At 37.0% G+C, this 15782-nt stretch overlaps 1 pseudogene; it reads left to right on the plus strand.

Moving 5' to 3' along the window:
* Positions 1 to 1890: 1890 nt before the first annotated feature.
* LOC118017304 overlaps positions 1891 to 15782 on the plus strand; it is a 93570-nt pseudogene continuing 79678 nt past the window's right edge.

Below are 15782 nucleotides of genomic sequence, written 5' to 3' on the forward strand. Positions count from 1 at the left end.
GCACCTTTAGGATGAGAAGATCCTTGGAGACAGTCTGGTGTATGAGCTAAAATTTGAAAGACACAAAGTCATGATGCAGTTGGGGAAAGCAGAGGATGGTGTCCTAGGCAAAGAGAATAGAACATGCTAAGTCACGGGGAGAGAACATGACGCATGCAGAAAAGTAGCACTTCAATTTTTAATTTTTCAATAGATATTTACTGATTATTTCTAGGGTCTGAATGTTTGCATTCATATGTTGAAATCTTAACTCCCAAAGGTGATGGTATTAATAGATTGTGAGGGAGGTAATTAGGGAGGTGATTAGATCATGTAGGTGGCACCCTCATGAATGAAATTAGTGCTCTTATAAAAGAAATGCCACAAAGCTCCCCAGCTCCTTCTACCACCTGAAAAGACAACTAGAAGTTTCCAACCTTGAACAGGCCCTCATCCGACCATGCTGGCATCCTGATCTTGGACTCTCAGCCTTCAGAACAATGGGAAATAAATTTTTATTGTTTATAAGCCACCCAGTCTGTAGTATTTTTTTATTGCAGCTCAAATGAAAGAAGATAATCACTTTTACTTCAGATTCAAATTATGCAATAATTTATATGGAAAACAGTCTCTACCACCATGGAAGTTGCAGATCTGTGTGCAGGAGATGCAAATGCAGCTTACCAAGATTACAGTTGGGGATCGGTGTGAAGACTGGAGCCTGGGAGGAGATGAAGTTATAGAGGTGGCAGAAGAGAGAATGTAAAAGCCTAATCTTCCATGCTAAGGGACTTAAACTCTACCCAGTGAACAATAATGACAGGCAATAATTGAATTTAAGTAGAGGAACAATCTAATAATCTAATAATCTTTAGAAGATCACACTGTAGCCATGAAAAATGGATTGAAAGGAGATATTATGGAAGGACTAGAAACATGTTAGGAGGCAATCACAATTCAAGAAGCAAATTGTGTATGTTAAAGTAAAGTTCTGAAAATCAATTACTTTAAGGGAAACGAATCTATGTTTTGTCTGTAAGATGTGAAGGAAGATTCTGACATGGGTAGCAGATTTCATTTACATGACTATTTATTCAACATATAGTTATTGAGTTAATAGTCCAATACCACAAAGATAATATACCAGTAAAAAAGTAAACAAAACTCTCAGCCTTTACGGCACTTACATCAGGTTTAGTGGAAAGTAAGCACACACAGGATATGTAAGTAAATTATATAATCAGAAGGTTAGGAGTATTCTAGAATCTAGAGCAGGGAAAGGGGGCTGCTAGTGGCAAGGGGAGTCAGAACAGTGTGGTCAGAGTGGGCCTTATTGAGAGGGTGACAGTTGAGCAAAGACCTGAAGCAGATGAGGAAGTGGGCCAAAAGCATATCCAAAGGGATATTGGGCAGAAGGAAAAAACTATGGAAAGAATTGAGCCACAGCACATGTCTGGCATGTTCAAGTAGCAGCTGTAGGACAATGCAGACAGGAATGAGGGAGGGGCAGACAGGAAGAGGTGAGGCAGAATGACAGGTGGAAGCCAAACTGTGTACAACTTACAAGGCCACAGAAAGAAGTTTAGATTGTTTTCAGAGAGGAAGGATTTGTGCCAAAGAATAACCTAAATATACTTATATTTTAAAAGGAGCATGATGGGGTGCCTGGGTGGCTCAGTTGGTTGAGTGACTGCCTTCGGCTCAGGTCATGATCCTGGAGTCCCTGGATCGAGTCCCGCATCAAGCTCCCTGCTCAGCAGGGAGTCTGCTTCTCCCTCTGACCCTCCCCCCCCTCATGTATTTGCTCCCTCTCATTCTCTCTCTCTCAAATAAATAAAATCTTTAAAAAAAAAAAAGGAGCATGATGTCTATTCTGTCATAAATAAGCTAAGGAAGGCAAACAAACCAAGAATGAGCCCAATTAACATCCTACTGCGCTATTCCATGGAGGTGAAAGAACGTTTCCAAGCAGAATCTGATGGTGACTTGGAGGTGGTGATAATAGTAAAGGAGATGAGCCTTAGTTGTATTCTGGCAGATACCACTGGAGGACTGGAGACACGTTAGGGGAAAATCACAAGGATTCAAGAAGAAAATTGTGTATGTTAAGGCAAGGCACTAAAACTAAAATTATTTTAAAATTGTATTGAAGGTAAAGCCAACAGAATTTTCAGTTAGAGAAGTCCAATCACAGTTTCATACACTGTGAAGATACAGTGGGAAACTGAATTTATAGTTATAGGACAAAGGGAAGAGAACTAAAAAAAATTGTCTCCCAGGATATAAAAGAATCTAGTGCACAAGAACGAGCTTTGTATCAGATGAAGGCAGAAAATTTTCATCTTTAGAAATGGATTAGAAGGCAGGAATATGAATACTGATGATGGTAGGTGGACAGGTGGGATGGTGTGAATTTGAGGAAGTTCTCTTATGATGATGCCTACCTCCCTTTGTGAAATAAAAGCAGTTATTGTTTGAGGATGAGGATATAATATTTTGTGTCTTTTCTTTAGAGGACGGTAAGGGCAGAGGGAGGGGGAGAGAAACAATCTTAAGAGCTGGATCTCATGACCTGAGCCAAAATCAAGAATCAGATGCTTAACCGACCGAGCCACCCCAGAACCCCAATGTTTTGTGTCTTGAGGAAAGGGAACTGGAGTAAAATAAATAGTATTTTAGGTAAACAGGAGAGTTAACAAATTAAAGAAATGCAGTTTTATTACCAGGCAGCATTATAAGTTCACTTGATTTTTCTAGTGATAAATTCAAAGTTAAGCCAATAAAAATGGCTGCTTGTATTCTCTAGACCTAGAAAAAAGTATGAAGTATATAAGGAGACATATTTAAGTAGGACTGAGAATGAAAACAACTGTGAATATTGGAAGAAGTAGAAAAGGAGATGAAGGTATACAGAGAGAAGTGTGAATGATTTACTATGGAATTTAAGTTGTGTTTGAGTTATGGAGAAGGGGTATCTTGAAAGTGAAAGATACAGTGACAATGTTGTGACATCAGTGAATTTCAGTGCCACTGTACTTGAAGGAATGATGAGGTTTGGATCTTAAAGGGAGCAAGCTGTGAACATTGGAGGGAGTGTTTAGAGAGTTGGATGCATGATGATTCTGGATGGGCACATTATACAGAAGGGAAGGTTTAATTTTCAGTGTGAGCATCTGTCTCCCATGATGTAGCAATCATGGATGCACTAGTTAACAGAAGCACAACATGGAGCAAGCCCATGGAGAGGGGTACCTTGGAGAGTTGCCTGGGAAGACGGCAGGCTTTGTGTGAGCAATAAATAAACATTTATTGTTTTACTAGCATGAACTTTAAGGATTGTTTGTTACTGCACTTAACCTACCCCATCTTGACAGGTATATTCCAGTTAGCAGTTATTGTCCCTGGCAAGGATATGACCAGTATGTCCTTGAGAGATGAAAGAAGTTGAAAGACAGTATTATTAGAGTAAAACAATTCAAGGAGTTGAAAAGACAAATCATTCACAAAGATTATTGATCTGTTTATTCAAATCACCAATAATTAAGAACACTGAAAGTTTAAGGAGTTAATATAATGAAGGGATAATGGGGAGCAAGGTGGGTGTTGGTAGATGACTGCAGAGATGGGAAGTTGTGAGAGATATGATGTAATGAAATGAGATTCAAGGTATAAGTTTAGAAACAGAGAAGTGGAGTGAATTTGACTCCAGGCCAAGAGTTAGGAGGACCGTGGAAGAAAAGAACTCAATCATCTTTGAAAGAATACAGGAAAATCATTGTCCACATTTCACTTAGAGAGTGGAGGTAAAGGGAAATTTCAGAGAAGATATTGAATAATATAAGTGTTTTTGCTGATGAGAGACTAAGAGTTCCAGAGGATACCATAGATTTTCAGGAGATGGGAATACTAGAACAGATGTGTCTAATTATATGGGTTGTAATATGGAGATAAGGAGCTATTTGGGAATTTAGAATCTCATTTGGTAATTGATACAAATAGGGATAAAAGGCATAAATGACACAAGTTCTAATGAATATAAGGCAGAAAATATTGGTGAGGATTTGAATATGAAAGAGTTGAAGGGGTACTGTATGTCTAGGAATCCTTTTAACTGCTGCAAACAGAAGTTGGGTGGCTAGGAGGGACAGTCTTACCGTAAGCATGTGGGGTCCCCTCTTGATCTCTGCTAATGGCCAGTGGGGAAGCATAGTCCAAAACCTAATTAATTCCTGCAGCTCTCACTGGACTCTGTTGACATCTGAGAAGCTAGATCTACTTCTAGAATATTCAGACTGCTCTGTTTTTTGATGGAGTAGAAAATTGCCACAATATTTTGTGATAGGTATAATACACTTCATTTTAGAGACAAGAACACGTTTGCACCTTGAGAAAATTATACAGCTAAAGAGAATTCAGGATTTGGCTCAAAATCGAATCTCTCTCCATAACACTTCACTGTCTCATGAATCCATGACAAAATCAGTCCTAGCATGACTTCTAGAGGTATATTTAATTCTTGTTTAAATACAACAGGGTATGGATATTTATGTCACAGCCATTATAGAAACTATCAATATGGTAAATATCTGTGCTCTGTTGTGTACAAACAATATGTCCTTTTGTGGTCATACACTCTAAGGCACGGCCATAGAGATGATTTACATAAGATGTCCTACCTAAACTTGTGGGTTGACATTAAAGGTCTGCATAATAAATAAATTGAAGATGCCAATAATGATTTTCAGTGAACGTAAGAATACAAAAGACTAAAAACATTCAGCAGTGGGCCAGATTTCCCCTGGGTGTTATTAACCCATAGATCAGCAGTTGAAGATAGATACAGAGCAGGCCCAAGACAGCAAATCAGTGTCACTCCAGACACTGAAATGAACTCTAAAGGAAAAGCAAGGTAGTAAATTGTGACATTCTCTCCTGGGTACTCAGTATTTATGCAACTCCATGTTCCATATCTACAACACATCCATATAAGGAACAGCTCTATGCTTGTGAAATCATGTATGGTGAATCGGTATTTAGGAGCACCATGAAATCCTTTTCCAATCAACACAGTTCCCATTCTTCACAGCTAAAAATCTTATCTAAGCTTATAAACAAAGAGATATTTGTTGGAGTTTATTATTGAGACAAATCACAGGAACAGATTTTTTTTTTTAGATGATGTCCAGATGCTATAGAGACTCATGTAAATACCAGTTAAAACTATTGTTTGTTTGTTTGTTTTTCTCATTCCACACATCACTAAGACAATCTTACCAACACCAGCATTATCCCCCAAGGTTCATTACAACTTTAGTAGGTCAAGTTAGGTTTACTGGAAATATATTAACTACATCATTCAATTAATATGAAAATCCATAACAAGATATTTGATAAAAAAAAGTGTCTTACACTTCCTGTATGTGTATATTTCTTTTCCTTGAAACCATTGAAGGGGCATTAATCAGAAACCTTCAAATTATTTTTAGTTTTTGAATTTTCAGTTTTTGCAATCAACAAATTGGAGAAGAAAGGAGATAATATAAGCTCCTTATTAACACACAGGTTAACACATGTGTTATATTATTGTGAAAACACATAGAGATGACTTGAAATTTAAGTGCCCACTTATGGCTGTGAAAATGATCTCTGGACACCTATGTTTCACATACCTGGAGACAATGAACATGGCAACTTCACCTGAGTAAAGTTTTGATGTTGTCCACTGCCACCTGATCTCATGGCCTTGGGTAATAGTAATGGCTTCCAATCTATAAAGCCTGTTGTAGATGTAAGGGCTTACAGAAGAATGAAAAAGAGTGGAATGCATGTGAATAAGAAGAATGCTAGTGAGATACAGAACATGTCCTGCATCTTCCAACTCCATACTCAAATTTTCCATTATGCCATCTGTTTTCCTATTTCATACAATAGCCACACACTGCCTCATTTGAGGAGGAAAAGCTGTGGTCCATTATTCTTCCTTGGTGAGGACAAGCATTAAAGCATGGTTCATGGACCAACTACTTCAGAATAAGCAGGAAAACTTGTTAATTTAGGGTGACTATGTAATGCTTTTTCCAAACCAGGGCCCTTCTGAGAAAGAAACAGGAGGATTTGATACCAGGAGAGCAGGCTTAAGCCAGGAATACCTTATTGTTACCTTAGTAAAAATGTGGATTCATGGTTCCCAGTCCAGATTCACTGAATCAAGACAATGTTTTGCTTAAATATGTGGAAAGAATTTGATAACTTTCAGGGAACTTTGGAAAAGGGGAGAACATCTGAAGAAAAGAACAAATGTTGGAGAGGTTGTGGAGAAAGGGGAACCATGTTACACTGTTGGTTGGAATGCAACTTGATACAGCCACTTTGGAAAACAGTATAGAGGTTCTTTAAGACATTAAAAATAGAGCTACCCTATGACCCAACAATTGCACTACTGGATATTTACCCCAAAGATACAGATGTAGTGAAAAGAAGGGCCACATGCACCCCAATGTTCATAACACCAATGTCCACAATAGCCAAACTGTGGAAGGATCCAAGATGCCCCTCAACAGACAAATGGATAAAGAAGATGTGGTCCATACATATAATGGAATATTACTCAGCCATCAGAAAGGATGAATACCCACCATTTGCATCAACATGGATAGAACTGGAGAGGATTATGCTAAGTGAAATAAGTCAATCAGAGAAAGACAATTATCATATGGTTTCACTTATATGTGGAACATAAGGAATAGCATGGAGGACATTAGGAGAAGGAAGGGAAAAATGAAGGGGGGGGAATTGGAGGGGGAGATGAACCATGAAAGACTATGGACTATGGGAAACAGACTGAGGGTTTCAGAGGCGAGGGGGTTTGGGGGATGGGTTAGCCCAGTGATGGGTATTAAGGAGGGCACGTATTGCATGGAGCACTGGGGGTTATACGCAAACAATGACTCATGGAATGCTACATCAAAACCTAATGGTGTACTGTATGGTGACTAACATAATAAAATAAAATAAAAAGATTAAAAAAAAGAAAAGAAGTTATATGAAATAGAATTTCAAAATTATAACAAGAATCCAAGGGATATAAGGAGACACCAGATAGAGGAAAATGCCTAACAATTTTTTGTGCAATAATGTCTAATATCACAATTAATTTATTGCCAGTACTAACTAGTGTATAGTTCCCTTCACTGTATATAAATATCAGTTAAAAATGCTTATTCCAACAATAGTTATTTAAGATATAGTGATAAATTTTAGAGAAGTGGTATCTTAAGATACAAAAGGGATGGAGTTGGGTCCAAAATGAGGAAAAGTGGCACAGAAAAAAAAAAAGTTTTATGAGAAAAGTTGCAGAATAGAAACTAAGAATGCAAAGGAAAGAAGCCATTGAAATATTCGGTACTCAAGAGAAACAGAAACCTCCTCATTATCATCAATACTGGGGGGTAGATTGAGTTCCTCATAGTACATGGAATGGGGGGACATCATATTAAAGATCCATTCAGGGGGCACCTGGGTAGCTCAGCCATTGTCTTCCTTCTTTGGCTCAGGTCATGATCCCGGGGATCCTCTTCCTCTGCTGCTCTCTCGTGTGCTCTCCCTCTCAAATAAATAAATGAAGTCTTTAGAATAAATAAATAAATAAATAAATAAATAAATAATACCCATTTAAGCCCTAAGGACCTTTGGAAATAGTCACTTGAGTCACAATGATAATGTGATGAACATAGTCATGCAAAAAGCTTTACTGTGTATTTAGAGAAATTTCATCATGGTAGATTCCCAGGTGTTGAATTTCTCCTTGACATACAGATGCATGTTGAGACTTTGATGTATGTTTCCTAAATGAGACTCCAAAAAGCTATGACTATTGGGTTTTCAGTGCTGCCAGCAAGCATCTAAGTTATAAATTCCACTCCTCCTGGCTTCAGGAGGTCAGCTAAAAGTTGTGATTTTAGGAAGGGAAATCCATTAATGGTGAGAAAGATAATAAGAGTAACAGAGGGCAGGAAAACTAGTTAGTTAGTCCCTATAGAAATATAAGTGTGGGGCGCCTGGGTGGCTCAGTTGGTTAAGCGACTGCCTTCGGCTCAGGTCATGATCCTGGAGTCCCTGGATCGAGTCCCACATCGGGCTCCCTGCTCGGCGGGGAGTCTGCTTCTCCCTCTGACCCTCCCCCCTCTCATGTGCTCTCTCTCTCAGTCTCTCTCTCTCAAATAAATAAATAAAATCTTTAAAAAAAAAAAAAGAAATATAAGTGTGTGGAAATAATTCACTGGGGGAGTGTAGGTAGGATTGACAGTAGAAACAAAAGAGGTCTCAGGTCCAGATTGATATGAGCATCTCTATAAAAGTAGTGCATCAAAATCAATTGAATATGGATTAAAGGACATGGAAGCAAAAAAATTAATTTTGACATTTAAATGAACATTCCCATAATGTATTAGGCTTTAGGCAAAATATCTAATCTCTGTGCCTCAGTTTCCTTGTCAGTAATATGTCAATTTTGTACTTATAAACTATTTGTAATAGTCCCTGCTTTATAGTTCTTGTTAGTTACATATTTATATCATCATTTATACCTATATATTTTTAATATAGTGCCAGACTAAATAAATACTGATTGTGAATGTTATGGTTGTCGCTGTTGTTGATATTATTACAAAACAATGTTTTCCCTTGAACACAATAGGAAGTCAGAAGAGTGAATATTAGTAATTAACTTTTGCCAAGTTAAAAGTTATGACCCCCATCTGGTTATTCAGAAATAAGTAAACGCCTTTGGTCGTGAAGAAGCTTGGGTAAATACAAACAGATGAAAACACATGTATCTGAATTCCTAAAACAGCTCGGAAACACAGGGCTTCTGATAATGCAGCAGCAACATTTCCTGAAAGAAGAAGACTGTATTGTGCCTGGTAGGCTAAATTGCTCTGTGGAGAGCAAGGTATTTCCAGTAAGTAAACCCAAAATGTGTATCTCTCCCCATTCTTCATTCCTCTGTCTCATTATGTTTGTTTGTTTTGTTTTTGCTTTGCTTGCTCTCTTTCTCCTTCAGACACACACACACAGAGACACACACACACATCCCTTACACTTACAGCAAAAGTTTCTACCACATCAAAAACCTGCAATTAATCCCAAGGCAGCACTCTCAAGCTGTATGAGTATAGGCAATCTGTAGGCAGCTCTTGCCATTTAGTAGGGTCATTTGCAGTTCTAAAATGCAATAATGTTAAGCAGTAGCTGTTCTGCATTACTACTATGAGCCAAGGTTTACCATTTCAAGGTAATTAGAATAATAAAATCCTACACTGCTTTAAATCATTGTTTGCCATATGCCATTGAAAATAATAAACAGCATTGGGTGTTTACAAATAATATTCTTTCCAAAATGACTCATTGGGTCAATGTTTTTAGACTACAAAAATGACTGGCATGAAAACAGTTTTAACCGTGGTCCAAATATAAATGACTTATGACAACAGCCACTGGTGGCAAATGACACTGTCAGTGCAACCCATGATAATTACTTTTGTACCCGTGAGTGTATATGATTTTGTATTTACGTGACTTGAATACAAAAAGACCTTCCATATTCTTCAGCTTCGATGGGAAACAAGGTACATGGAAGATACAAATCTGTTGGTTCAAACTATGTTTTGAAATAATTCATTCAGATTTTATTGACCCCAGATATGATCTAATTTTCTCTCCATAACTCCAACTTGGGTTTTCCTTTAGAATTTTCAATGAGGCTGCATTATTAAAATGTGGCTTTAAGTTTCTTATCTTACAGGGTGAGGCAATGAAAGGCGTTAGTATAACAGATTAAGTGGGGCATGCCTTGTAAAAGCAAATTGGTAAGCTTTCGTGTATACATCTGCACTCTGTGTGCTACAATGCTCCCTAGATATTAAAAAACAGTGAATCAAACAGGGCCATCCGTGCATTGCAAGAGAAAAGATCAGTGGTTTTGTAGCAGGTTCCCATAGACAGCCAAAGAATCTCACTCAATGAATTTTTATTTGAAACTCTGAAATATCAATAAGAATTGTTTCCAAAGGGGAAAACATATCAACCAACAAAAACTTTAAACAATACTGACATCTAGGAGTCTCCTTTATATACCATGCATAGAATTAGTATTATGTTATGATAGCATTGCAAGGAAAATGTAAATGTTTAAGAATTTATTGTCAAAATAAATAATACTGATACCTTTCTTAGGTGTTACGGACAGTACTTCACCACTACCACAAGCACCACCATCCCCCCACCCCCCAGAAAAGAAACTTTCTAAAATCAATGATTAAAAGTTTTCAAACATTCTTTAGGTAGCAAATAATAGATACCTTGTATGTTACAATTTTCAAAACAAACTTGGAAATCTTTTTGAATTCAACCTTCTGGATTGTGTCATTTTATTTGAATATATTGAAAAATACTCATTTCATGATACCACATTCTTCTGAGGACAGACAATCTTAAATTCTCTAATTCTTCTTTGTAAAAATGGAAACTTCTATAAGGCTGTTGGATCTGGGGCCTTAAATATTAAATATTTTACTTTCATACTTCAGATGTTAATGATTGCTTTCATAGAATGAATATAATGTTTTTATTAACAGCTTGAAATTATGTGATTGTTTCAAAGGCTATTACATCATATCACAATTTTTATACCTCTATAAAATCTTTTAATAGTCAATTCAACCACCATTATGATGAAACATACTGTATTTGCTACATTAAATCAACCTCTAAAAGACTTAGGGGGTCATTTTCCCCTCTTGAATGCTTCTACCTAGTATTTATTACTATTACCAGTGCATATGAAAGAAGGTCTCAATCCCTTAGGGTTTAATTCCATGAGAGAAAAAGGGAACACTTGACTATGTATACATTATCACTGAGTTATATTTCTTGAGTAGGTGCAGAGAATAAACTAGAAAGGAACAGAAGGCAGATCTGGGAAAATCTGTCCAGGATTTCTCCAGGAACATGCAGGAATACCGCAAACTCTACAATGGTAAAAGTTTAACCAAGTGTTATACTGGGAAGTAGAGAACTACATTCTAAAATGAGCTTTAACAAGAGGAGCTGTGTGACCTTGCAAAAGTTATTTAATTTCTCTGGGTTTTTCCCCTCGACTTAAAAAGTTTTGGGTGTTGGATGACATGGCAAGTATTTTGATGTATTTTACTATAGACCCCAATTTGGAGTACATATCCCAAGAAACATACCCTAAAAAACAAAGTTTCCATTTAAATATTTCCTCTTTCCCTGTCTCTCACTCTACTGTGATAAAGCAATGTTGTGAAACAATAATCAACATGCTTTCCACTCCACAACATTGCTCCTCCTCCCCTATTTTTACTAAAAGACTCTATACACCCCTGGTGAGTTAATCATTTATTATAGTCACAAGGGGAAATTTTGATGACAGAGAAATCTGATAGACTGGGTCAAAGTATAACATTTGAAAGAATACTTGCAGAACATTTTTTTTAATTGATTTACACATTTACATGTATATGTGTTTATGTATGTATGTGTTTATTTTGCACCGCAGAAAAAATACCAACATCCTGTGTTTCTAGAGCAAAGAAAAAAGGATGGTTAGATGTTGAGGGTCTTTTGTTTAACCACATCCCTTAATTGCTTACAGAACCCTACATAAATTTTTGGCAATCCAAGCATGTGGTGACTTTTGTTGAACTTGACCCTCTGGTACCTGAGAGCAGCCTGGCAGAGGTTTCCATATTGCCTAGACAGAGAAGCGGTAAAGGAATCCTATCTACATTGGTTGCCAAGGGCTGGGAGGTCTTATGCAACCCCAGTAAGTGTCCCGTGACTCCTGAATGAACTAGGAGAACATCAGAATTTTTCTCACCATATCCTGTGAATGGACACAAGATTTCCCCCACCCTATCCTAGGAAGGAAGTTAATAAACTAGCTGTTGGTATGAAAGAATCTTGCAGTGGGATCTAGGTAGTTCATAAAAAAAAATGTCCTTTAAGGGGGAGGAGCAATATGGTGGAGGAGAAGGGGATCTAAATTTAATCTGGTCCCAGGAATTCAGCTAGATAGGGATTAAACGATTCTAAACACCTATGAACTCAATAGGGGATTGAAGAAAAGAATAGCAGCAACTCTCTAATAGAAAAGCAACCACGTTCTGGAAGAGTCATATTCTATCCCTTCATAGTAGTTAACCTTATTTTTGGTATATATATTATCTCTTTAAAATTTTGGGATACAGTTTCATCTAACAGACCAAAATATACTCTAAATCTCTAGTGTATGGCTTTGTTCTAGTCTCCTGCCTGATCACATTCTCTCCCTTTTTTTTTTTTAAATCCTCTTCTTTCTTTTTTCAACCAACTTCTTATCAATTCCTTTTATAAAATCTTTTATAATTTTCACCTTTATAGTCATATTCCATTGCTTCTTGTATTTACTGTTATTTTTGTACATATATAAATTTTCCTTTCTTTGAAATTTTGGGAGGCACTTTCTTCTAACAGACCAAAATACACCCAAAATCTAGCGTGTGGCACTGATCTATGCACCAGCCTGATCATATTTCATCATATTCTGTTTTTTTTTTTAATCTTTTTCTTTTTTTTTTTCTTTCTTTCCCTTTCTTTTCCCCCAGTTTCAGGTTTCTTCTGATTTGTTTAGTGTATATTTATCTGGGGTCATTGTTACCCTGTTAGCATTTTGTTCTCTCATTCATCTATTCTCCTCTGGACAAAATGACAAGATGGAAAAAATCACCTCAAAAAAAAGAACAAGAGGCAGGACTGATTGCCAGGGACCTAACCAATATGGACATTAGTAAGATGTTGGAAATAGAGTTCAGAAAGATGATTTTAAAGATACTAGCTGGGCTTGAAAAAAGCATGGAAGATATTAGAGAAACCCTTTCTGGAGAAATGAAAGAACTAAAATCTAACCAAGTTGAAATAAAAAAGGCTGTTAGTGAGGTGCAATAAAAAATAGAGGCTATGTAAACATACATACATAAACACATATACATGTAAATGTGTAAATAAATTTAAAAAAATGTTCTGCAAGTATTCTTTCAAATGTTATACTTTGACCCTAGGAGTTATCAAAAATAACTCCTAGGATAAATGAGGCAGGAGAGAGAATTAGTGATGATGAGATAAGTAATACCATAAGATGAAACAATATTAGAATAATTGGGATCCCAGAAGAAGAAGAAAGAGAGAGAGGGGCAGAAGGTATATTGGAGCAAATTATAGTAGAGAACTTCCCTAATCTGGGGAAGGAAACAGGCATCAAAATCCAGGAGGCACAGAGAACCCCTTTCAAAATCAATAAAAATAGGTCAACACTCCAACATCTAATAGTAAAACTCACAAGTCTCAGAGACAAAGAGAAAATCCTGAAAGCAGCTCAGGAGAAGAGATATGTAACCTACAAGGGTAGAAACATTAGATTGGCAACAGACCTATCCACAGAGACCTGGCAGGCCAGAAGGACTGGCAGGATATATTCAGAGCACTAAATGAGAAAAATATGCAGCCAAGAATACTATATCCAGCTAGGCTGTCATTGAAAATTGAAGGAGAGATAAAAAGCTTCCAGGACAAAAAAAAAAAAAAACTAAAGGAATTTGCAAACATGAAACCAACCCTACAAGAAATCTTGAACGGGGTCCTCTAAGCAAAGAGAGAGCCTAAAAGCAACATAGACCAGAAAGGAACACAGACAATATACAGTAACAGTCACCTTGCAGGCAATACAAAGGCACTAAATTCCTATCTTTCAATAGTTACCCTGAATGTAAATGGGCTAAAGGCCCCAATCAAAAGATACTGGGTATCAGATTGGATAAAAAAAAACAAGACCCGTTGCTATGCTGTCTGCAAGAGACTCATTTTAGACCCAAAACACCCCCAGATTGAAAGTGAGGGGATGGAAAACCATTTACCATGCTAATGGACACCAAAAGAAAGCTGGGGTGGCAATCCTTATAGCAGACAAATTAGATTTTAAACCAAAGATTGTAATAAGAGATGAAGGACACTATATCCTACTTAAAGGGACTATCCAACAAGAAGATCTAAAAATTGTAAATATCTATGCCCCTAACATGGGAGCAGCCAGTTATATAAGCCAAATAATAACAAAAGCAAAGAAACACATTGACAACAATACAATAATAGTGGGGGACTTTAACACCCCCCTCACTGAAATGGACAGATCATCTAAGCAAAAGATCAACAAGGAAATAAAGACTTTGAAAGACATGCTGGACCAAATGGACTTCACAGATATCTTCAGAACATTCCATCCCAAAGCAACGGAATACACATTCTTCTCTAGTGCCCATGGACCATTCGCCAGAATAGATCACATCCTAGGTCACAAATAAGGTCTCAATCAGTACCAAAATATTGGGATCATTCCTTGCCTATTTTCAGACCACAATGCTTTGAAACTAGAACTCAATCACAAGAGGAAAGACAGAAAGAACTCAAGTACATGGAAGCTAAAGATCAGCCTACTAAAGAATGAATGGGTCAACAAGGAAATTAAAGAAGAATTAAAAAAATTCATGGAAACAAATGAAAGGAAAACACAACTGTTTACAATCTTTGGGATGCAGCAAAGGCAGTCCTAAGAGGAAAGTATATAGCAATACAAGCCTTTCTCAAGAAACATGAAAGGTCTCAAATACACAACCCAACTCTACACCTAGCTCTACACTAGCTCTCCAAAAGGAGAATTACAGACCAATATCCTTGATGAACATGGATGCAAAAATTCTCACCAAAATACTAGCCAATAGGATCCAACAGTACATTAAAAGAATTATTCACCATGACCAAGTGGGATTTATCCCTGGGCTGCAAGGTTGGTTCAACATCCACAAATCAATCAATATGATACAATACATTAATAAAAGAAAGAACAAGAATCATATGATCCTCTCAATAGATGCAGGAAAAGCATTTGACAAAGTGCAGCATCCTTTCTGTACTTTGAGAAAGAACAGCAAATAAAGTCTAAAATTAGAAAGAGAAGAGAAGTAATAAAGATCAGAGCAGAAATCAATGAAATAGAAACCAAAAGAATGGTAGAGCAGATCAACGAAACTAGGAGCTGGTTCTTTGAAAGAATTAATAAGATTGATAAACCCATGGCCAGACTTATCAAAAAGAAAAGAGAAATGACCCAAATAAATAAAATCATGAACGAAAGAGGAGAGATCACAACCAACACCAAAGAAATACAAACAATTATAAGAACATATTATGAGCAACTATATGCCAGCAAATTAGATAATCTGGAAGAAATGGATGCATTCCTAGAGATGTATCAACTACCAAAACTGAACCAGGAAGAAATAGAAAACCTGAACAGACCTATACCCACTAAGGAAATTGAAGCAGTCATCAAAAATCTCCCAAAAAACAAAAGCCCAGGGCCAGATGGCTTCCCAGGCGAATTCTACCAAACATTTAAGGAAGAATTAATACCTATTCTTCTGAAACTGTTCCAAAAATTAGAAATGGAAGGAAGACTTCCCAACTCATTTTATGAGGCCACCATTACCTTGATCCCCAAACCAGACAAAGACCCCATCCAAAAGGAGAATTACAGACCAATATCCTTGATGAACATGGATGCAAAAATTCTCACCAAATACTAGCCAATAGGATCCAACAGTACATTAAAAGAATTATTCACCATGACCAAGTGGGATTTATCCTTGGGCTGCAAGGTTGGTTCAACATCCACAAATCAATCAATGTGATAC

This window comes from Mirounga leonina, unplaced genomic scaffold, assembly GCF_011800145.1.
Source record: "Mirounga leonina isolate KUSES-001 unplaced genomic scaffold, KU_Mleo_1.0 Mir_169, whole genome shotgun sequence".
Lineage (NCBI taxonomy): Eukaryota > Metazoa > Chordata > Mammalia > Carnivora > Phocidae > Mirounga > Mirounga leonina.